The following is a 23,983-nucleotide window of genomic DNA, read 5'->3' as shown; positions in this document are numbered from 1 at the left end:
GGTTTTTGTCAAAGCTTGAAAATGTGAAGGGGCAATAAATATGCAATCTACTTTAATTTATAATGTTATTTTAATTCTAAAAAGTGTCCCCAGATATAGTAAATACAGTTGGTGCTAGACTGATGGATAATAGAATAATTCTGCAAATAAAATACAGAAGAATAGGTTCCTTTAAGATAATGTATTTTGACTGGTGTTAGCTTCTAATATGGCAGATTGTATTAGAGTTTTCAAAGCTGTTTGAAGTCTGTAGATGTTTTCAGTTTTAGTAACCTCAAAAACAGATGTTTAAAAAGTCTTATTGTGCTTTTGTACAAATGGTGTATAGGAAGAGTGTTTGCAGAACACAGATTACCTCAGCCCTGTCCTGTGAGTCTCTGTCTTCGGTTGTGTTTTTTATGGTCTGTGGTACATAAACTTTTTAGACAGTGGGAGGAGACAGTAGCTGAAATAAAATTAAGTTTCTTACCATGGGAGAACTTTTATTACAACTTCCTCTGTGACTGAGCAGAACCCAGAAAGAATAGACAGTCTTTAGCCACAGAATGCTCTTGAGGCATTTCTGAGAAATATATTTAATTTGTATAATCACTGGGTAAAAAAAACACTATTTCTGGTAAGTAGTCCACACATCTAAGTGCTGTCAAAACCACATAAAATTTGGGTTCAGATCAAACTATATTCTTACTAACTATGTATTCTCAAAGGAATTAGAACACCATCTATGAATTAGGGAATAATTACTGACCAATAAGGATATTCTGAGGAAGAAGTAAAGTAAACGAGTCACGAAATCCACATATAATAGGTGATCAGCACTAATATGAACGTATGTCTGGCCATGACTTCTCACACTATTCCAGTTAATAGTACTTGACATCTGACACATGTACCCACTTCAAAAAAGCAACAGTTCATCTGAAGCTTTGCAGAGATGAAACATAATAAACGCAGTACAAATTTAATGCCATATAAATGTATTTTAACTCGTGTTAAAATACATATATTAATATTCATATATTAAATATTCATATATTCATATATTCATATGTTCATATTCATATATTAAAATCTGAATAGCTTTATTTCACTTGTTTGGAATTAAGATGTGGTTTTTCATTACTTTACCCCAATTACTTTATGATGTATTATTAATCATTCACAGCTTATTTTTTGAATGTTTATTTATTTTTGAGAGAAAGAGAGAGAGAGAAAGAGTGTCCATTTGGGGGGAAGGGGCAGAGAGAGAGGGAGACAGAGATTCCCAAGCAGGCGCCACACTGTCAGTGCAGAGCCTGACAAAGGGGTCAGTCCCACGAAACATGAGATCATGACCTGAGATGAAATCAAGAGTCAGAGGCTTAACTTGACTGAGCGCCCAGGCACACGGCACTTCTGACCACCTAAACATTTTCTTCCTTGGCTCTCCTTTAGCATCAAATCTAAAATGTTCCAAGATGAACCTCAAGTTTATTATCCTTCTTCAACTTCTACCCCCAAACAGCCATTCCTTTTGCTATTGCTGTTAATGGTGCCTTTTGTCCACGTCACCTAAACTTGAAATTTCCTCCCTTTCTTTTAACTTCTTATCCAAACTGCTAAATTATTAAAATATTAACTTGAAATCATTTTGCCATGTAGTTTATATATATTATATATATGTACATATATATAATAGCACATATATGTGTCTACATGTTAGAGCTTGCGTATATGTGTATATATACATACACACTAGCTCTCTGTGTCCTATCATTTATATGTATGTACATATATACCTAACTAAATATATATATATATATATATATATATATATATATATATATATACACATATATACCTGTATATGTAAAGAGCAAGTATTTTGTTGTTACTATATGAGATACAGAGAACCTTACATTACAGAAGTAATGTTTCATTTATTCTACTCTTCCAGTCATGAAGTTGATATTATGATTAGTTCCATTTTTCAGATAAGGAAAGAGTTTCTGGAACTTACTTAAGCTCAATCAAATAAGAAAGAAAAGAGTTGGGGTTTCAAATCCAGATCAGTATGACCCCAAAGCTTACATGATCTTCTATCTATTCCATCCCTCCGAATCACAATGTCACTTCTGTTCTTGAACCCGTATTAACCTCTATTACATTCTCTCCTTTCTGTACTGTGTGTTTTGCCCTCAGTGCAATTTACAATTCATCACATGATTCATTCTCTTAAAACACAGTTCTATCTTGTATTTCTTCTACTAAAAAATTGTGAATGGCTTCTTATTGCAAATTGCCTCTGTTACCTTTATGCCATCACTCTATTAAGGTTCTCCAGAGAAACTGAACTAATAGGTGTGTATATCTAGAAACAAACTTATTTTAGGAAAGTGACTCATGTAATTGTAGAGTTTGACAGGTTCAATATCTGTCAAGTAGGCTGGCAGACTGGACACCCAGGGCTTAGCCAGTTTTACAGTTTAAGTGCAAAGGCTGTCAAGGTTGAAGACACATGAAAGAAGAATTGTTGCAGATGAAGTCCAAAGGCAGTCTGTTGCAGAATTCCCTCCTGCTGAGGGAGGTCAGCCTTTTGTTTAATTCATACCTTCAACTGACTGGATGAGGCCCACCCACATTATGGAGGACAGTCTACTTTACTCAAAATCAATCAATTTAAATGTAAATCTCTTTCAGAGTAATGTTTGACCAAATATCCAGGCACCTTGGCCCTCAAGTTGATACATAAGAGTAACCAATATGGAAACTATTCAACAGGTTCCTTATAATTTAGCAAAACTGGGCACTGATGGGTATCTCAAACCACCCTATTATATCCTATCTTCTTCCTTTAATGGCACTATTACCTTCGCTTGAACAGCTCACTCCTCTTGCAACTTACCATTCGATAAAAAAACATGCTTAATGAATGAAGAGATAAATATAAGAAGAAAATGAAAAATAGCACTCGATATATTAAAGCTAGTATTTCCTGAAGTCATAACTAAATAAGACTTTCCACAAATGCTAACCCAGCCACCAGAGTTATTTGTTATACAAACAGTAACTCTGGAATTTTGCCTTTTCATCTGAAATGTAAAGTGATGAGGAACACAGCATCACTGGTCAGTAAAACTTTCTGTGATGATAAAGATACTGTGGCCTGTACTATCCAACATGGTAGCCACTAGCCACATGTGGCTATTAAGCACTTGAAATGTAGTTAATTAAAATAGTTAATTATATAGTTAGTTTTACTAATGAATGCAATTTTCTCATTTCATTTAATTTTTGTTAATTCAAATTAATGTGGCTATATATGGCCAGTGACTACTGCGAGCAGTGCATGACTCAACAGAGAGTCTCCTAATTTAATTCTTTTTAAAAATTCTGTCATAGTATTTAATTCTAACTGTGTAATCAGATAGGTTGGAAACTTAAATCTCCATAGAAATACTGTTAAATAGAGATTATGAAACTGACAATGGAATTTTCTGGAAAATAGCTCAATCTGTATTTGGTGTAAGATATTCCTATGTGACAAAACTATTTAATAATGATGAGGAAAAATGCACACAATTCACTTTACAGTGTAAAGTGCTTCATACCTTAATTTCTATATTAGCAAAACAGAGCTAAAAATAAATATTTTATTGGTGTAATCATGAGCACCAAATGGAATAATACATGTTTTAACAGTTTTTAAGCACGTAGCAGATCCTCAACGTAGTGTTTTTCTCCCCGATAATTTTTTTAAGTTAATTTCAAAAATGTTTCCTATATAACCGTATGATAGTCTGAAGGGTAATCTTTGTTTTTATTTCTTATTGACTTTGGTTTTGTTTCTTAAAAAAAAAAAAATTAAGCCACAAAGAACAACAATAAAAAAACCACAGTGCCATATAAATCACAAGTCAAAGCAGGGCAGAGTTCAAACACTAAACAAAAGAAAAACATTCTTCACCTTGAAGGCCCTTTTTTTCCCAAGCCAGCAAGCTAAAGGATTTCTCCATCCCTGTTGGTGCTGGCAAGGACGCCACAGCCTATTTGTTTTCCTTCTCATCTCCCTTTGCTTCAAGTGCTCATTTCTAAGCCTTGCCACCGGAGATCCTGGCCCCTATCCTTTGAAAGAGACCCTATCATTTAGGAAAGGACTTGGGGCGGCCAGGTTGCCTAGCGGCTCCATGCCCCCGCAGGACTGCCAAATATGTGGGAGTAACTTCCTGCTCCTTAGGGGCTGTGCCCTGGCACCCTCATTGCCAACAGCTGTGTGGGGTCTATTCTCGCCAGGGCCCTCCCATGCATTGCTGAAACATTCTTGGAAAGCCGAGTTCCAAAGCTAAACAAACAGATAAAGTTTGCAATAATATGCGTTGGCATTTTACAGCATGGTTATGAGGAGCATTTAGAGAAAGTATAACACACCTACTAACATTCACACTCTACAACAACAATATCGTCCCCAAGGATAGGAAACCTACACGTGTACTGGTACAGAATTCTCATTTGAAGTAGTCCTCCACAGAGATCCTTATTTTAAAGGAGCCATCGAGTTTCCTGTTATTGTCTTTGCTTTTCTTTTTCGAATCTCCAGACTCAGAATATTACTGATGCCCCCCATCGGTGGAAGGACTCTCTCCTCACACCTCCTAGTATTCGCAAGGCTTGTGAAAAATGAATTTTAGTGTAAAACTTGAAAAACATAATTTAACCAGAATAATTAGTCAATACATATTGCTTCAAGTAAGACTCATTGTCATAAAAGTGGTGCATTGAGGAGCAAGGTCATAAGCTGTTGGATAGGTCTCAGTTTACGCTTACATGTGCAAATATCTCTCTGTCAAGGGACAGAAAGTACGCCGCTTCCTTTAAGAATCTTTTCTAGTTTTCTAAGCCCTCTTACACTCAAGAAGCACATGCTCAATTCAGTGGCAACTTGAAAACATGTGACAGATGTATAATAAAATACCGCACCTATGCTCACACTAAGGGCTCAGAAGGAAAATTAAATCTTTCTAAGTAGGAGAGTTCAGGCAGTCATTTTTTCCACACTTTCCTGTATGTGCTCCAAGCCCTGGAATGTACTGAGGAATGCATATTGAATGATTTGGTACAGATATTTTTCTTCAGTTTTTCTTCAGATTTTATTGCGTTCACAGGGAAATATGAAATCACTAGGTTATCTTATCCATAGGTTTATATAGAAATGAAATAATGTGTTTAATACTTAATGGATGTGTAAGAAGGAAAATGTTTTTCTCCCTGAAAAAAAAATCAAATACAGTTAATGCCAGTTATAATGCACCTTCCCAAACCTTACGTTTGGTTTAGGCTGCAGAGCTGAAAATCAAATCAAATCACATCTTCCTTCTCTATGGCAAGATACAGCAATGGTTCATTTATCAGGCATTGTTAAAAGATGAAGTGCTCCATGTAAAAGAAGTGCCCAGACATGAATTTTATTCCTTTATGTGTAAATTGAAAAGGAAAAACACACAAAAAAAACACACTAAAAATATATATTATATGTTGCCCTCCTATGCCATATGCCCAGAATATAATTTAATCAATTTTGAAACTAAGCTCAGGCACTTATTAAATAACTTTGGTAAGTTAGTAAAACCCAGTTCAGCCATTTACTAGTTTTATAATTTTGGCAAATTAGTTAGCCTCTATTTTCTCATCTGTCAAGCAGAGATCATTATACCTATGTCACAGTTTGAATTAGCTAATCTATATAAAACACCTCATAAAATGTCCAACACATAGACCTACCCAGCGTAACCTCTTGGCCAACCCTGTGGATTCTACACAGACTGTCTGGATTTGAATCTGCGTTTGTTACTTCCTAGCGAGCAAACTGGAGCCATGCTTTTAACTTACCCTCGCTGTGCCTCAGTTTCCACATCTATAAAATGGAGATGATAATAATACATAAGGATATACAAGTAATACACATAAAGCCTTTAGAGCAGTGACTTACATACATAAGCAGGGTTCAATCACATTAACTATGATTAATGTTTTCTGAAGCATTTCTAAATGATCCAACTGTATATAATTTTGGCAGATGTGTGTGCGTGTGCATGTGTGCGGTGGGTGGTGTATTATTTTTCTCTGGTTACTTACTTTGATTCTCTCACTAATCTCTCCCTAAATATCAGCCATAAAATGTCCTCGGAAGTAGATCCATATCCATTTCCAAGCTTTGGCATTTTCTGTGTTTGTCAATTTGTTTTGTTTTTCCTTCCTGTTTTCATTGGAAACATCATACTCAGTCAAATACTGGGGAAAGACTAGGGTGGCTGAGGAAATGATAGGTCCCTTCAGAATCTGCCAACAGAATCTGTAGCAAAAGTGGTGACTTAGTAAGAAGTTGTTGTCACTCAAGCAAATAGTAAAAAGAAACTGTAGTAGCAAATAAAATGGGTGTTGTCAGTATATTAAATTCAGATTTTTACAAGAAGGGTCTCTGCCTCTGTGTACTCTTCTCCAAAAGCAAGGCTTTGAGGGGGAGAAGGGTCAGAGGATATGCCCACCTAATGTCCACATTCTCCCTTTCTGACTCATTCTCCTGGTGCCTGCCCATCGTTCCTCAGCCTACTTCCAGATTACTGTACTGAGATATACTTCTCTAGACCCAAGGGGTGGCGGTGGGGAAGCTCTGTGTTGAAATAAGAATAAAACTAGGATGCCTGTCCTGTCCACATTTATGTGCTTAGGGAAACCTCATGGTGGGTGGGAGACAGCCAGGCCTGAGATACATTGGAGGCCAGAGGGCAGCAGACTGGCTTCCCTACATTTCCACATTTAAGTGTGAACTTTGAATCTGCATCCCTGCATCATTGTAAAGTACATATATCAGGGTAGGAAGATATAACATGTTTAAATAATAGCTTACGTGTTTGATTTAGAAGTTTAAAATATTAGACTATGGTATGTTGATCTCCATTTATACTCCTGTTTCAGTCTTCATAAATAAGAGGAGGCCTGTCTAAATTTTCCAACTGGGATGCTTCTTAATATTTGAAGATTTGAAACTTGGAGACAGAGGGCATAGTTTCACTATGGCTTATAGTTGAAATTAAAAATATGGAAAGACACAGGTATGTGAGACTAGATTGACCTCAAACCATAATGAAATCCTACTAAATACTTAACAGACTGGTTAGTACTAAAAGGACTGACGACATCAAATTGTTGATGGAGATGTGGATAAACACATATTTAGTGAGAATGCGAAACAGTATGAGCCCTTTCTATAAAGGTCTAATGGTTTCTTATAATACTAAACATGTATCTACCTATGACCTAGCAATTCTACTCCAATGTATTTAGCCAAGAAAAAATTTTAAATATGTTCACAACACGCTTTTTGTAGTAGTTAAGAACTGGAGATGATCCAAATGTTCATAAATAGAAGACTGAATGAAACTCTGATATATCCATATAATGAAATATTACTACACTAGAATAGAATACAAAATAATGAATTTCTGATTAAAAAATATGGAAGAATTATAAGAAAATGCTGCTAAGTGAAAGAAGCTTTAGACACACCTAAAAAAATATATATTGTATAATTCAATTTATACAAATTTGAGAGCAGATAAAACTAATCTGTGTTTAAAAGGGTCTGAAAATTAACTGCCTCTGGGGGGATGGTGGTGGAGAACAAGAGGGAAGGAAATGATAAAGCGCTGTCTGATGAAGGTAAAGGGTATGTATAGGCTTGTGTAGAAGGATAGTCTTCTTGGAGAACAGGGAGCAGAAATTCCTGGAGCTAGGGATGTTTCTCATAGTGAGAAGCTGGCCAAGATTTGGAATTCTATCAGTAGCAAGAATTCCCAAGATACTTTTTTTTCCAGGGAAGTGGCAGAATATCAGAGTAGAATTGTTTGGTGCAACTAGAAAGGTCCTACCTTAAGCACCAGGTCTGGGGACCATGGCAAGTATCCTAGGGTCCCCACCTTGCACAGGAGCAGCCTTCTTCAAGCAATCTGTTGGCCTTAAATAATGAGTAAATCAGAAGGGACACATATGGATTAAAGACCAGAAAGGACTCCCTGAATGGGCTAACTTTTGTGAGGTCCTGGGGTTTTCACGTGACTTGGAAAGGGTAAACAAATTGGCTGTAACTGAATTTTATACTGTACTGGAAAGTGAGGTCTCAGTCAGAATAGAAAAATTAAGTCATGTTCTGGGTCTTCTACTTCTAGTTTATGTTTAAAAGTTTAGCTCTCTTTCGGAGGGATTAGGCTTATGTGTGTGGCCCGGAAGACGAAAACCATGATAAATGCATGGAAGTTTTACAGAAGTCAGTGTCAGCTCAATATAAAGAATATTTCCTTTGGGAGCTATAAAACCAGAAGGGGTAATGTGTTCATCAGCTAATAATACATGTTCTGGTTCACTTAAAATTTGATATTCTCTTTGCAAATTAATAAATGGTATTCTAAGACATTAACACAAAAATAAAAAACAGAGTAGGCTGCTGTTGTAAACTTATCTAAACTGATTTAGTCTTTCAGAATTATTGGGTTCCTCTATTGTGAAAATAATTTTGCAATATATACATGTATCAAATCATCACATTGTGTACCTTAAACTTACACAATTTTATATGTCAATTATATCCCAATAAAGCTGGAAAAAAAATAATTATTGGATTCCTTTTGTGTCTGTAGCCTCCAGTACCTTGCCACTATTTGCTGTTTTATGACACAAGCAAGTCTCAGGCTAAATGCCACCAACATATATTTATTAGCAAGTATATACAGGTCAGGAATTCCACTTGCAAACTGGATAGAGTTTCTTTGTTCTTTTGGGCACTCCTACAATTAAACAAAAGAGTCCTGTGAGGCAAATGTGACAATATTCCAGTAGCAAAATTGTGTTTGTCTGCTAATCAAAATGAGGGGTGTAACCCTAGGCACAGGACACAATTTTGAGAAGTTGAACTAACCAAGATTTTTATACCTCAGTCAACCCAAAGCAGAAGTGATCAGTCCATATTATCTTTTTTTAATTTATTTTTTTAATATGAGATTTATCGTCAAATTGGTTTCCATACAACACCCAGTGCTCATCCCAACAGGTGCCCTCCTCAATACCCATCACCCACCCTCCCCTCCCTCCCACCCCCCATCAACCCTCAGTTTGTTCTCAGTTTTTAAGGATCTCTGATGGTTTGGCTCCCTCCCTAACTTTTTTTTTTTTTCTCCTTCCCCTCCCTCATGGTCTTTGGTTAAGTTTCTCGGGATCCACATACGAGTGGAAACATATGGTATCTGTCTTTCTTTCTATGACTTATTTCACTTAGCATAACACTCTCCAGTTCCATCCACATTGCTACAAAAGGCCATATTTCATTCTTTCTCATTGCCACGTAGTATTCCATTGTGTATATAAACCACAATTTCTTTATCCATTCATCAGTTGATGGACATTTAGGCTCTTTCCATAATTTGGCTATTGTTGAGAGTGCTGCTATAAACATTGGGGTACAAGTGCCCCTATGCATCAGTACTCCTGTATCCCTTGGGTAAATTCCTAGCAGTGCTATTGCTGGGTCATAGGGTAGGTCTATTTTTAATTTTCTGAGGAACCTCCACACTGTTTTCCAGACTGGCTGCACCAATTTGCATTCCCACCAACAGTGCGAGAGGGTTCCCGTTTCTCCACATCCTCGCCAGCATGTATAGTCTCCTGATGTGTTCATTTTAGCCACTCTGACTGGCGTGAGGTGGTATCTGAGTGTGGTTTCGATTTGTATTTCCCTGATGAGGAGCGACGGAGACCATATTATCTTATACAGTGCTCATTTTGTCCCAGAAAAATATTCTGATTTTCTTAATGATAATTACAATACCATCCGATACTAAGCAGGGATCAAGACTCAGGATGATTGAATTGATTATGATCATCATTCTGCAATGGAGAATTCTGATGAGGACTTTGCAAGCAGTAGTTAACCATCCTTGGGGTATGTAATTTTCAGTAAAATTCTTTACCTTAACTCGTCATCCCTCGGGCACAGATTAAAACTAATATGCACATTTATATCACTTTATTTAAACTGAAGTATTCTCAGATAATTTATAGAAAATGTAACATCTCCTTCATAAAGCCATGAGTTCTCATTAATATAAGTGATCAGATGGAGGCTGTAAGAGCAATTGTTAGGGTCTTTACTGTCGGAGAAAATTCCTTCAGTGATCCTTTGGATCGTCCTCTCATTCTAAAATTATCATTATTATTATTATTTTTTTTTTACCTCAGATATCTAATTAGTGATGAAACTTGGAATGGAAACTGTTTCTCCTTTTTTTTTAAATTTTTTTTTAACATTTATTTATTTTTGAGACAGAGACAGAGCATGAACAGGGGAGGAGCAGAGAGAGAGGGAGACACAGAATCTGAAACAGGCTCCAGGCTCTGAGCTGTCAGCACAGAGCCCGACACGGGGCTCAAACTCACGGACCATGAGATCATGACCTGAGCTGAAGTCGGACGATTAACTGACCAAGCCACCCAGGCGCCCCCTGTTTCTCCTTTTGATCACCATCTCCTTTGGTCTGGCTGCTAGATTTAACAGGTTACTCAATATATTCGTATTTCTAATCATTTCGATTAAGTCTTGTAATTCCCACACCCACTGATTTTCTTACTGAATATTATTTAAATCTTTCTTTTTTATCATTTTCATTTTTGTTATTTTTATGATAAAATTTAGAGTTTAAGTGTTTTACTCTGCAGACTAATTGCAAACCACATTTTAGATGAAAAATGAATAATAAATATGGTATTAACCTCCTCTAAAATGTTAAATAAAAATTACTCTCGACATTCATTAAACTTACAAGTGAAGCTTTCAGTTACTCCACAGCTCACTATTTATACAATAATTTGGTATATTTGTAATCTGTCAGAAAGGCCATATAAAATATCAACATTTTCTTTTTCTACAGATTAAAAGCTATGAATTTTAATATGTTGAAATAAGTTAAAAGGTTACAGTAGGTATATTCTCTTCTGTGAAGTTCAAAATGCAAACTTAAGCATAATTCTAAATATTAGGACATAATGTAAAATAAACGTTAGGACTGAATGATATCTTTGGTGAAGTCACTATTTAAAAACAATTAAGATTGCTCTAATTTTCACAGTGAAATTGAAACTATTTTATTAGATAAAAATATTATGCAGGAGAATCAGGCTTCTGATTATTCTAAGATAACTTTCCCATTTCTTTACTGATAAACCTTTCTTCTTCCTGTCATCACTTCCAAGTTTCAAGGAATTTGAAAGCCAACAAAAGGAACATACTGTTCTGTCGTGTCAGGCTTGGTGGTTTTATGGAAACTTGACAGGATCCCTCCTTCTCCTAGCTGTCCGTATACTCTCAACAAGGACAGCTTAAAAAAAGGCCAAAACAAATGTTTCCTTTATGGGGTTTTGAGGCCATTACTTCCAGTTGAGAAATAAAGGCACACATTTAGTGGCTTGGTCTGTTGCAATAAATACTATTCAATATTGGAAAATTTGAACAAGTGATGAATTACAAGTCTAAACGTGTGTTGTTTTTTTAATGAACATGCTGGTAGATTATTGATCAAGATGTCACCTTTAATTTTAGCATACCAAGTACTATGGAAAATGCATCCACATCACAATGTCATAAAGGGTTTCCAAAACAGTTGGCCTCCTACATTGTACTGCAGCAGTGAGTATAAACTAAAATTTCCTGGAGGACAGAGGCCTTGTGTTATTGATCATTATAACCTAGCCTCCCAGTGGCTGATTACCGAATGGGGAAAACCAACAGTGCCTTAAGATGGCAACTGTTTTGTATAGATATAGTGAAATAAGAACGGGATCGATTAGTGGTCAGAAACCTGAGACTCTCCTTCTAATCCTATGTCCATGAGCAAGCCTCATTCTCCTCATTTTTTCTTAATTTAATTTTTTAAAATTTATTTTGAGAAAGAGAGAGAGAGAGCACAAGCAGGGGAGGGTCAGAGAGAAGTAGAGACAGAATCCCAAGCAGGTTCTGCAACATCAGTACAGAGCCCCATGTGGGGGTTAAACTTAGGAAATGTGATCTCAAGACCTGAGCTGAGATCAAGAGTCAGATGCTTAACTGACCGTGCCACCCAGGTGCCCCCTCATTCTCCTCATTTATGGTATGAATAATAACATCTGTCTACCTACCTCAAAGCTATATTTTAAGGCAAAAAAAAGGAGGTTTGTTGTTTTAAAATCCTATATACTGCATTGCTATAAAGGGTTGTTGTCTCTACATCCTACGGGTAGAGTTATCTTTAAAATACCTCGGTCACGGGAGATACTGTGTTGCTTAATATCTCTGAATCCAGCAGGTGAACCTCTGCAGCTAGAGCTCCATAAACCACATTTTAAATGTTCATTTATTTGTTTTGAGACACAGGGAAAGAGAGAGAGAGAGAGAGCGAGCAGGGGAGCGGCAGAGAGAGAGGAAGAGAGAGAATCCCAAGCAGACTACACGCCGTTGTGCAGAGCCTGGCACAGGGCTCCATGTCAGTAACTGTGAGATCATGACCTGAGCCTAAACCAGGAGGTGGATGCTTAACTGACTGGGCCACCCAGGCACCCCAATAATATTATATTTTAAAAACTGAAGTATAACTTAAATACAGTTAAGATTGCACATATTTCATGTATACAATTTGATGATTCTTACAAATGTATACACCCACATAACCAGTAGATTAATCGAGACACAAAACATTTCCACTGATCTCAAAAGTTCCCTCCTGTTCCTTTACCAGGCTATTTCTACCCCTGCACCACCAGGCAGCTGCTATTCTTATCTCCATTCTTATAGTTTAGTTTTGATATTCTGTAATTTTATATAAATGGAAAATGCAGTATGCACACTTTTGTGGTTATTTTGCCCAATGTAAAATCTTGGAGATTCATCTTGTATCAGTTTTCTTTTTTCATTGATGAATAAATATATCATTATTTATTTACCCATTCACCTGTTGATAGACATTGATTGTTTCTAGTTTTAGGCTATTATAAATAAAGTTTCTATAGATATTCTTGTACAAATCCTTTTGTAGAAACATGTTTTAATTTCTCTTGGGTATATATGCAGAAGAGAAATTACTGGGCCATAAGGTTGGCCTCTTTTGATAAGAAAATGACAATTTCTTAGCAGTTGTAACATTTTAAATACTCACCAGCAATGAATGCATGAGAATTCCAATTGGTCTGTATCTTGTCCAACGTTTGGAATTAGTGTGTGTATGTGTGTGTGTGTGTGTGTGTGTGTATGTATGTAGCTTATCAATTTCAGTGGTGTTTGTAATGTAGCACCTCATTGTAGTATTAATTTGCATCTCCTGATGCTAAAAGTATATACAGGGTTTTTGAAGTTTCTTACCCACTTTTAATTGTTCTTTTGTCTTTATATTATTATTTTTAGGAGTTTTTTCTATATTGTTGATACAAATTCTTTGTGAGATACTGTGAATATTTTTTTCATTCTATGGCTTGACTTTCATGTTGTGATACCTTTTTGTAACAGAATTTTAAGAATTTTGATTTAGTCTAGCTTATCAATTATTTGTTTTAAAGTTAATTTATTTCTAAAAATTCTTTGTCTACCTACATTTGCAAATATATTTCTCTTATTTCTTTTACTTCTGGGCACTTGGTCATTTCAATTTTTACATTATACTAATAGTTTCACTTCATGTGTGTATGCTTTGAGGTTTGGGTCACATTTTATTTTTATTTTTTATACGTTTATCCAGTTTTCCTTTTACCCATGTTGAAAAGACTTTCTTTTCTTCCAGTAAGTAGCTTCAGCATATTTTCAAAAATATGCTGACTGTATATATTTAGTCCACTTATGAGTCTATTTCTGGGTCTATTTCTGGACTCTGTTCTGATCCATTGCACTTAAGCCAATACCAAATCAGATAGCCCCTTATAAACTGTATCTTTATAACATGCCTTAAAGTCAGATAGTTAAGTACTCTAACTTTGTTATACTTTATCAACGTGAGCAGTGTATAGTTTGATATTTTTGAAAATTTTCTCTAAAAATCTCTGCCTTCAAATAGGGGGGTTTAGTCCATTTACATTTAATATAATTGTTGCCACTATTAAATTTAAGTCTATCATCTTTCTACTTTATTTGTTCCATTTTTTTTGTTCTTTTGTTCTTTCCTTCCTGCGCTCCTTTTGAACAATGAAATTTATTCATATATTTCATATTATCCCTTTTAATGATTTTTTATCTATTAATCCAAGTCTTTATATTTGTAGACACTATTTTATAGACTAGAATGTACATTTCATATGATTGCTTTTCAAATTTGAACTTTTCCTCTACAGAAGAAAAGTAAAAATGATATATAGTTATTTGCCACTAATATTATTTTTCTGTGCTCAGAAAATGGGAATATCAGAGTACAGGTTATTTTCAGAGTGACTACAAGAGAAGAGGAAAAGGTAGTTGCTACGAGAGAAAACAAGAAGTACAAGAGTAAGACTGAAGCTCCATTTGTATTATTTGGACTGAAGAGTAAATATAAAAATATTTTCTTTGAATTTGTCCTATATTAGTTTTTATACAGGTGATACAGCACAGTGATACTTGATCTAAATGTAGTAGCACATGTCTGTAGCTTTGAAAAGAAATGATCTTGCATGAAAGACAAATATGTTTGACTTCAAGCCTTTACATTTACAAGAAAGCCTTTATATTGTGTTAAGATAAATAACTGTCTTCCTTTGATTTCATCTCTTCATTCATTCATTCATTCATTCAAAAAGTAACTCTGTTGGCTATGAACATCACTGTGACCACTGAGGAAATCTTGAGTCAATTTCTAAGAAGGCCAGGAACAGTTAATGTTTCTTTTTTGTTCCTTCAAAGCAAAAGGAGGCCTGGCCTAAATTAAGCTGGGAGTGCTTTTTGCAAAGCATACCAAGCTTTATGGGACTTCAAGCTCAGCATTTTAGGCACAGTATTTCAAACTAAATCACAAGAAAAAAATTCACCACTATATTACTTCTTTTAAACAATTCAGCATGATGTATTTTTTTTTTTCCTCCTTTGGAAATGGGACACAGCTGCTTCCTGGGTTGTGATTATGTTTGAGAATTTTTTGGTAAACTGAGGCATTCCTGAAGTATCACTATGAAAATGTGTAAAATATAAGTCTTATATCTTAAACACTTATTGAGCTATGGGAAAAATAAAGAAGAATGAATTTGTAAGGAAAAAGAATAAAATTACAACTTTCTAATGCATATTCTTATGAGTTTTTTAAATGCGGCATCTTTTTAGACCATTAAGAGCAATTGAAATCAGATTTTTATTTTTAAGTAAAAGAACACTCTTTACTAAATAATAATTAACTGTGTAAGAATAAAGAGTTCTATGAACTTACTTTAAGTGTTTAAATACAAATGTATTTTACAACCAAACATTTTCCAAAAAATTTCCTTGTTTAAAAGGAAGCAAAAATCATTTTAGCTCATTCTTTATCTTATAGATATTTTTACCATAATGCAGATTATCTTATTATTTCATGGTGCATTTTATTTTTTAGGAAACTGCTTAGGCTTTTTCCACCCCCTTGACTGCAAGAGTAATAGATACTTATTAGAAAAAAAAAAAAGCTACAGAGAAAACAGAGTAAAGAATTTAATATATCACTGGATGAAAAATAGTCCTTTTAAATCTTTGTGGATTTTATTTTATACTTTTCCTGTATATGCATTTTAATACCACACATACAACATATGTTTACACACACACACACACACACACACACACATATATATATACGTATATATACATATATATACGTATATATATATATGTATATATACGTATATATATATGTTTAAGGAGTTTATACTGTACTTTTCACATATGTACTGTTTTAAACCCCAGTTTTCCCTTAAATAGGCTTTAAAAATGTTACATATCAATAAATATAGATTCAGTTAGATTTTTATATCCATTCTATTATAACTGTTCTATGACAAGATCACCACTAACTTCTAATTCAGTGTGCAGTCCTTATTCCTCATTTTACTTGACCTTTACTTGACATTGTAGATCCTTATTTCTCTTGAGCCTCTGTCTTCATTTGGCTTCCAGAGCTACTTCTGGTTTTATTTTTCTCCCTGCTCCTTCTTGCTCTCCTTTATTAATTTCTCTTCAATCCCACAGTCTCTAAACCTCAGAGTTTTATTGGGCTCAGTCCTTATACCTCTTCTCCTGTCTCTCTATAACCATTCCCTTGGTGCTCATATATAGTCCAATGACTTTAAATACCATTTACAAGATAGCATCTCCCAAATGTAACTCTCCAGGCTGGCCTCTACCTCTGATTTCCTGAGTAATACATACAACTGACTACTTGACATCTCTATTTGGAGATTTTATAGGCATTTCAAACCTAAGATTCAAAACTTCAAAGTGGACGTTCAAATCTGATTGATATTATCTGGCAGACCTACTCATCTTCCCTTTCTCAGTAAGTGGTAACTCTATCTTTCCTGTTATTCCAGAAATAAATTTTCAAGTCATCTTTGAATTCTTTTACTGATATCCTACATCTGATTTGATAAAAATGCTATTGCTTTTTCAAATAAGCCCTGAATCTTACCACTTACCACCTCCCAAGCTATATCCAGGCCTAAGCATCCTTATCTCTTGCTTATATTATCACAGAATATTTATAATTGTTCTCCTTCCTTCTAACTTTAGCTCATTCTAATTTATTTTTAACACAGCAGAGTAATCTTATAACATTTAGAGAGAGCCCATTACTTCTCTGTTTTATCTTCTCCAATGGCTAAACTTCTTCACAAGCACCTCTTTTCCTCTCTGAGCTCATCTCCTAAGGAGTCACCTTTTGCTAACACCTCTGTGCCCATACCGACCCCTTGTTGTTCTTTAGGGACATCAGTTTTAGCTGTTCCCTCTGTGTAATAGCATATTCTTTCAGATATCCTTGTAATTTTTTCTCTGACCTACATCTTGATGCAAATTGCACTCTCTTTATGGGTCCTTCAGTCACCCTATCATGAATCCCACCATCCCATTTCCCTGCTTTATTTTTCTTTTTAGTACTAATATACTATGTATATTATGTATGTGTATATATATATATATATATATATATATATATGTATAAAATATACTATGTATATGCTATGTATATTTACTTAACTGTTGTGTTTTTCTTCTGTCTCTTCAGCTGGAATGTAAGCTCCAGAAGGGCAGGGGTTTTTTTTTTTCTGTTTTATTATTTATGTATGCCCAGTTTATAGAACAGTGTCTAGAATATTATAAGCACTTAAATGTTTGTTTGGTGAATGGAGAAATAAATGAAGTTTCATCATTATTTGTACGTACTAACAGTATTTCATTACATGGATGATCTATTACTTTTTTCAACCATTTCTGAATTAATGCATGCTTAGTTTGTTTAACTTAATTTGTTTAATTAACACACTATATTAACACCCTTTGACAACATCTGAATGTTTCTGTAAGATAAGTTTCTGGAAATGGACTTACTGTATTAAAGGTCCAGCACAGGGGCGCTTGGGTGGCTCAGTCAGTTAAGTGTCTGACTCTTGATTTTGGCTCAGTTCGTGGTCTCATGGTTGGTCAAGAGATTGAGCCCAACTATCAGCATGGAGCCTGCTTGGGATTCTCTCTCCCTCTCTCCCTCTCTCCCTCTCTCTCTCTCTCTCTCTCTCTCTCTGCCTCTCCCCCACTAGCTCTAAACAAACAAACAAACATTTAAAAACAAAAGGTCTAGGGGCGCCTGGGTGGCTCAGTCGGTTAAGCGTCCGACTTCGGCTCAGGTCATGATCTCAAGGTCCGTGAGTTCAAGCCCTGCGTCGGGCTCTGTGCTGACAGCTCAGAGCCTGGAGCCTGCTTCAGATTTTGTGTCTCCCTCTCTCTCTGACCCTCCCCCGTTCATGCTCTGTCTCTCTCTGTCTCAAAAATAAATAAATATTAAAAAAAAATTTTTAAAAATTAAAACAAAAGGTCTAGCACAGCTTTAAGGCTTTAATTATGTGGCTGGGAAGTCCTCCACAAAAGAGGTGAGGTCACACTCCTGAACAAGGTGTGTGATTTTCTCTAGTATGGTGCATTGGCTATAGTGAATATAACCATTCTCTCTAATACTTCTTAATATGATATTGAAAATTTGGTACCTCAGTGTTGTTTTACATTCATGTAACTTAAATAAATAACTAAATACTAAAAAAACCTATACTTGCAGTTTCTCATAAACCTAGACAGTAGAATCTCTCTCAGCCAATCAGCACATGAACAGCTTTTGTTAGTAGTAGTGTGGCACCTCCTCAGACTGAACAGGACAGTTCCTATAAAATCCTCAAGTGGAACTGACTTTTCACATCCATATGTACTCTCTTCCCCTTCACCAGGCTGATTATATTCTGCTGTTTTGCCACTGTTTCCTACTAAGATCCAATAACAGCGCTGATATTAGTGTTTTTGCAGAGAAAGCCACAAACAAAACGCATCCTAGCTGAATTAATCTTCTTTACAAAGAAAATCACTTGGAGCTCCTCTCTGTCATTAGATCTTCTGTGAACTTCTAGGTAGGTGCAAGTTTCCCCCGTCCCTTTAGGGAGGTGTAAGATGGTCGGGAGTGTGTAGCTATTCAGTCAGTCTACCACCAGCCTAACTAAAGCTTATTTGTTTTGGCTGTTATTCTGACAGGCCTCCTTCCTGTGCTCTTGTTAGATTTTTCTGGCTATATTCATTAAATAGGGAGCCTGTTTCTTGGTGAATATTGAATTCCTGTATGTGATAACTAGCAATTTTAATGAAATTTTGTTAATCTCTGAAGCATGGAATCCTTTGTGTCCAGTCCCCCTAATCTTCCTGAGCTATTTTTTGTTGTTGTTACCTAGATGTTAGTATTTTCTCTGTGAGTATAGTTCAGATTTTCTGTTTATTCTATTAAAAATTGCCTATATTAAAATTGCATTTTAAGAAATGTATTTCTTTGCATGACTTTAGAAGTAGAAGTTGGTTACTCTGGTTAAAAGTTGTAATTAATATGGTGGTTGAGACTATACAGCGAGAAATAGTGACAGAGAAATAACAACTCTGCATGTGCTTTTGCTTTTTAAGGAAAAGGAGTCAATTTTTCCTAATTCAGCTTTTCCCAAACCTTTTGGTTCTGCATACCTTTAAACTATTAGAAATTATTTTTGAGGCCAAAGACCATTATTTTGTGGGCTATAATATCAATATTTGTCACATTAAAACTTAAAACTGTGACATTTTAAAACACTGATTGATTGTTTTTTTTTAAAGATAGAAGTGGTAAACCAATTTCATGTTAGTAGAAATAGTTATTTAAGAAAATAACTTTTTGTAAAGTTGTAGTTAGGAGGGTAACATTGTTTTACATTTCTGTAAATGTCTTTCATATATGAATTAATCGATGGCAGCTGGATTCTCAGCCTGCTTCTGCATCCAATCTGTTGCAGTATCAGACATCATGCAGCTTCTGGAAAATTCCAGTGCACACTTGTGAGAGAATGAAAATGAAAAAGACAAATAACATCTTAATATTATTATGAAAATAGTTTTGACCTTATTGACCTCCTAAGTGTTCCCCAGGGGTCCTCAGATCAGATGTTGTCTTACAGTTAAAGGTCAGTGTGATCCAGAATATGAAAGGGCCTAGTACAGGACAAAACTTGGAGTTGGAATGTATTAGTTTTGGTTGATATTACTTACATATGAAAAGAAGCTATGAAGTATGTTAAATTTTTGTGAATATTTGGTCACTTTTGATGGGCTTACTCCTTTGGTTTACTGATCCATGCCTTCATCTACATGATGAAAGAATTTTCTTCACTTCCTCGGTAACCTGCTTAGATAGCGCAAACTGTGTCTCACCAGAACGATTTTCTGTGCTTTCTGTTGACTTTATGATGTCCTTGATTATTTAATAAAAAATTAAAACAAACAAGAAAGAACATAGCCTCCTCAGTTATGAAAGAGCTAAAGTTCTTACAATGATAATACCTTGTAGATTTTTTTTAAACCTCTTATTGCCAATTTGATTAAATAGATAACTAGGAATTGTTTCTCAGACACCCATTATTCGATTTTATTAAAGTGCCCAAATTGTCTCTAAGAACTTAGTTTTGCCTTCCTGAAATTTGTCCCTCAATTTAGAAAAGAATGAGAACATTTTCAGGATATATATGTTATACCTAAAACTATTTTTCGAGAGTTCCCAGAGGTCGCCTGAGAAATCACAAAGATTTGTTCTATCACCTTATAAATAAAGAGAAGTGAGACAACTTTATGTTCATTTGATCTGTTATTATTGCAGGAGCTTCATGGGGAAAGTTGTCCATTCAGAAAAGACAGCCTTTCCTAGATAATGCATGTTTAGGTAAAATGTTGTCAATTTTATGAAATATGGGCAGTCCCCAGAAATTTGCCAATGCCTTCTCTGTCTGTAATATGTTTTTACTCCCAGGAGGAAAATTAATCAAAATTTCTATAAAATAGTTACATGCTATACTCCAATAGAGAATTTTACTTTCTTTTGTTTTGATATTATGATGGCACTATTATTGATTATGGTAATAAATTGACAACAACCATTAAGTCTATAGATAGTTTTGTTTTACTCTGATGCACGCCTGAAGTCTTTGCTATAAGCCAAAGGCCTGAACTATATCATTGACAAAGGTCTCTGACAGTTTGAATGACAGACATTTCGAAGAATAGACTCTTGAGTGCAGGCTTCAGAGCTGACGTCACACAGACAGCTTTGAAAAACATCCTTTGTGAAATTAGACCACTAACCCAAGAAATAAGAATTCATTTCCTAGAACTGAATAAGAAAACATAGGAAGAAAATTTATTGTGACTCTTTGCTTGGTATAGTTTTAAGTTTCTACTTTCTTTTTTTTTGTTGTTACAGATAATAATATTTTTATTTTTTTTTTGTTTTATTTTTTTTTCCAATATATGAAATTTATTGTCAAATTGGTTTCCATACAACACCCAGTGCTCATCCCAAAAGGTGCCCTCCTCAATACCCATCCCCCACCCTCCCCTCCCTCCCACCCCTCATCAACCCTCAGTTTGTTTTCAGTTTTTAACAGTCTCTTATGCTTTGGCTCTCTCTCACTCTAACCTCTTTTTTTTTTTTTCCTTCCCCTCCCCCATGGGTTTCTGTTAAGCTTCTCAGGATCCACATAAGAGTGAAACCATATGGTATCTGTCTTCTCTGTATGGCTTATTTCACTTAGCATCACACTCTCCAGTTCCATCCACGTTGCTACAAAAGGCCATATTTCATTCTTTCTCATTGCCACATAGTATTCCATTGTGTATATAAACCACAATTTTTTTTTAATTTTTTTTTAATATTTATTTATTTTTGAGACAGAGAGAGACAGAGCATGAATGGGGGAGGGGCAGAGAGAGAGGGAGACACAGAATCGGAAGCAGGCTCCAGGCTCTGAGCCATCAGCCCAGAGCCTGACGTGGGGCTCGAACTCACGAACCGTGAGATCGCGACCTGAGCTGAAGTCGGACGCTCAACCGACTGGGCCACCCAGGCGCCCCTAAACCACAATTTCTTTATCCATTCATCAGTTGATGGACATTTAGGCTCTTTCCATAATTTGGCTATTGTTGAGAGTGCTGCTGTAAACATTGGGGTACAAGTGCCCCTATGCATCAGCACTCCTGTATCCCTTGGGTAAATTCCTAGCAGTGTTATTGCTGGGTCATAGGGTAGGTCTATTTTTAATTTTCTGAGGAACCTCCACACTGCTTTCCAGAGCGGCTGCACCAATTTGCATTCCCACCAACAGTGCAAGAGGGTTGCCGTTTCTCCACATCCTCTCCAGCATCTATAGTCTCCTGATGTGTTCATTTTGGCCACTCTGACTGGCGTGAGGTGATATCTGAGTATGGTTTTGACTTGTATTTCCCTGATGTGGAGCGACGTTGAGCATCTTTTCATGTGCCTGTTGGCCATCCGGATGTTTTCTGCCCATTTCTTCACTGGGTTATTTGTTTTTCGGGTGTGGAGTTTGGTGAGCTCTTTATAGATTTTGGATACTAGCCCTTTGTCCGATATGTCATTTGCAAATATCTTTGCCCATTCCGTTGGTTGCCTTTTAGTTTTGTTGGTTGTTTCCTTTTTTTGTGCAGAAGCTTTTTATCTTCATGAGGTCCCAGTAGTTCATTTTTGCTTTTAATTCCCTTGCCTTTGGGGATGTGTCTAGAGATATGAGGAAGTCCTGGCTTTTTCTTCTTAAACTATCTATAATGCATCAGTTTAGTAAAATCTGGTGTTTTAAGCTGAAATACAACATTTTAAAATCATATTTTGTTCTTACCAACCACCTGTATTAGTTTCCTAAGTTTTCCATAACAAATTATCACAAACTTGGTGGGTTAAAATGACTGAAGTTTGTTCTCTCACAGTTCTGGGGTCCAGAAGTCCAAAAATCAAACTGCCTGCAAGACAGATTCTTTCTGAACGCTCTGAGGGGAGAATCTGTCCCATATCTGTCCTAGTTTATGATGGTGGCTGGCAATCTTTGGCATTTCTTGGCTTGTAGACATATCACTTCAGTTTCTGTCTCTGTCTTCACGTGGCCAATGTGTCCCTAAATCCAGGATGATTCTCATCCAAATTCTTACCTTAATTACATCTACAGAGAACTTATTTCCAAGGAAGGGCACATTCACAGATGTTAAGACTTGGAGCTATCTCTTGGGAGGGTACAATTCAACGCACTCTACCACCTGTCCAGAATTCAGAAACTTAGTATGTTTTCTTACTTGTCATGGAACTATTTGCAAAAGCATAATAAGAATCTATGCTACAAAGTCTTGCCTGAGGTGTTATATTTGAAACTGAAACTTCTAAATCAGGTGTGACAAGCTGCCTTTAAGGAAAAACAAAACCAAACAAAACCTTAACTTATGTAGCTAATGCTTCCACACTTCTCCCAAGAAAATTGGCTGATACCTGGCTTACAGGGTCCTAATCTTACCCTTGAATGTAGTAAGGAAAATTCTTGGAAGACTAGGAATCCTTAAAAATTTGGGGAACTTCCAAGAGATAGGAATTCACTTGGATATATAGTACTGCCAGTAAAATATGCCTGGCCTTGTGATACAAAAAATAGAGGCTTTAAAAAGTAAAATCTGAGATTCCTTATGAAATTATCCAGGCAGAGGTTAATTTATGGACTTTTTAGCTATTCAATATGGTATGTATGACTTGGGAATTGCAAAGCAAACTCAAGGAGCCTATGTGATAAATTAACACTGTTGCTGTGTTCGGGTAAATAATCAGATCAACCTTAATGGCCCATTTTTAGGGTCAAGAATAATCTCTGAGATAATTATGATCACAGGAGGGATAGACTGTCAGGAAAAAATATGAGAGACCTTGAACAGGCCAAAGATTACTTGGTTTCCTCTTTAGCACTCCCTTTCAGGTTATCTGTGCATTTTGTTATCTTTGGGTTATTTTATAACTCCGTAATTTGTAGAAACCAGTAGCAATGAAAATGATTGTTGTCCATAAAAAATTGAATTTGTGTAGAGCACCTCCAAGAAGTCAGTTTTGTATCTATTAACCAGCCACTTTATCACCTCCAACTTCCCACATCTGTGTTCTCTGGATTCTCTTTTGAGCATGTTCTAATATCTTACAGGTTTCCTCATTTATTAATAAGTTAAATAATATGTGTCTTTATTTAAAAAGTGAACAATATATAAAATTGTGTTTGTTACATCTGTTCACCATTCTGGAAAAATACACTTTCCAGAAACTTTAGGCTGTCTATTTGGGAAATTGCATATGTTGATTGGCTTACTTCTCTCCTTCTCTAGAATGGAAGCTCCTTAAAGGCAATGACTTGGTCTTATTCAATATTA

At 35.7% G+C, this 23,983-nt stretch overlaps 1 long non-coding RNA gene across 4 annotated transcripts in view; it reads left to right on the top strand.

Annotated features, from left to right (window-relative positions):
- Positions 1-23,983, top strand: part of LOC109263772 (uncharacterized) — a 220,655-nt gene that overhangs the window by 175,587 nt on the left and 21,085 nt on the right. The window lies entirely within an intron of this gene.

This window comes from Panthera pardus, unplaced genomic scaffold, assembly GCF_024362965.1.
Source record: "Panthera pardus isolate Hobbes unplaced genomic scaffold, ASM2436296v1 HiC_scaffold_8, whole genome shotgun sequence".
Classification (NCBI taxonomy): Eukaryota; Metazoa; Chordata; class Mammalia; order Carnivora; family Felidae; genus Panthera; species Panthera pardus.
Note: the sequence above shows the minus strand (reverse complement) of the source record. Positions and strands in the feature narration are given on the sequence as shown.